We start from the raw sequence: 1,240 nt of genomic DNA on the forward strand, positions 1-1,240 counted from the left end.
TTGGAGAAAGGAACCGTATGAGTGTTCTGAGTAACTGTAGAATAATAATGAAGGGCTTTGTTGGGAAATTGAAGGGCAGGTTGAGGAGCCTTACAAACACTCTGATCAATATTTGTTGCAAGTGGCAGATGTTCACCATGTCTTGTTTGAAATCCATGAGAGAAGGAGGAGGTGTCCATGCTGCCCAGGGAAACAGCATGAGGGACTTCTGCTCTTTCTTAAATGAAGAGAATGCAGTGGTGAAAAATGAATGTATGATAGCCAAATATATGAGAGAGATACATCTTTATTAATGTTTTTGTGTTATTAGGGGAAAATGAGAACTTTAGTGGGATGCCTCAGCCAATTTTTTCATGATAATCTTTACTTACTCAGCGTAACTTTGGCACAGCACTCCTTATCTGCTAAGTGCACCTATCTTTGCAAATGAAAGCAGAAATCGCTTCTGTTTCCTGGAAAGGGTGCAGTGGGGACCTCTGGGAAGCTACCACTACTCTTGTTAACCTCAGGGTGCACTTGAGGTAGTGGTATAATGTCCTAATATTCTTCAGAGGTCTGTTTCCTTCTACACAATTTACAGCAAATTTTCCTGTATGTCGTTTTCCTTGTTCCAAACTCCTCTGAATCTAGACACTTGTGTGAAAGTCAATACAGGTTGTCACAAGCATCCTTCCAGCTCATTTTTTGCCTTCTGGCTCCTGTGCTGAGATCCATTCACAGACTCCTTTGACTTCTCCTTTTCTTTTTTGAAACATTTTTTATGCATCAAGCAGCTTGCAAGCTCATGTTCCTCATCATAAATGGCACCTTGGTTGCCAGAGACAAATTGCAAATATTTGTCATTTCTACACTGAACTCAGTGCCAATGATAATAGCTTGCTTTTTTTTTTTTTTCCCCTCTTAATTTTGGAATGTCATTCCCATCTGTTTTTCCAGTCTGGGCTTCCTTAGGAAATGGATGTTCCCAGGGAACCCAGTAATGTGTAATTAAATAAGATGCCTCCCACTCTACATCTCCTTTCCACAGAAATCCCGTGCTGGTGTTGGAATGGGAAGGAGGGAAGAAGATGCTGGGCTAATGAGAGGTAAATAGTAACAGGATTCAAGTTTGCAGTTCTATGTGCACCTCTGTAGCAATGTTACCTTGAAGTGTGTTTCCAAGAGATGAGAAAAAGTCATACTGAAAAAGGCAATGGATAAATCAGGAAGATATGCAGCATTGCATATAACGGTACTGAAA

This window comes from Phalacrocorax aristotelis, chromosome 1, assembly GCF_949628215.1.
Source record: "Phalacrocorax aristotelis chromosome 1, bGulAri2.1, whole genome shotgun sequence".
Classification (NCBI taxonomy): domain Eukaryota; kingdom Metazoa; phylum Chordata; class Aves; order Suliformes; family Phalacrocoracidae; genus Phalacrocorax; species Phalacrocorax aristotelis.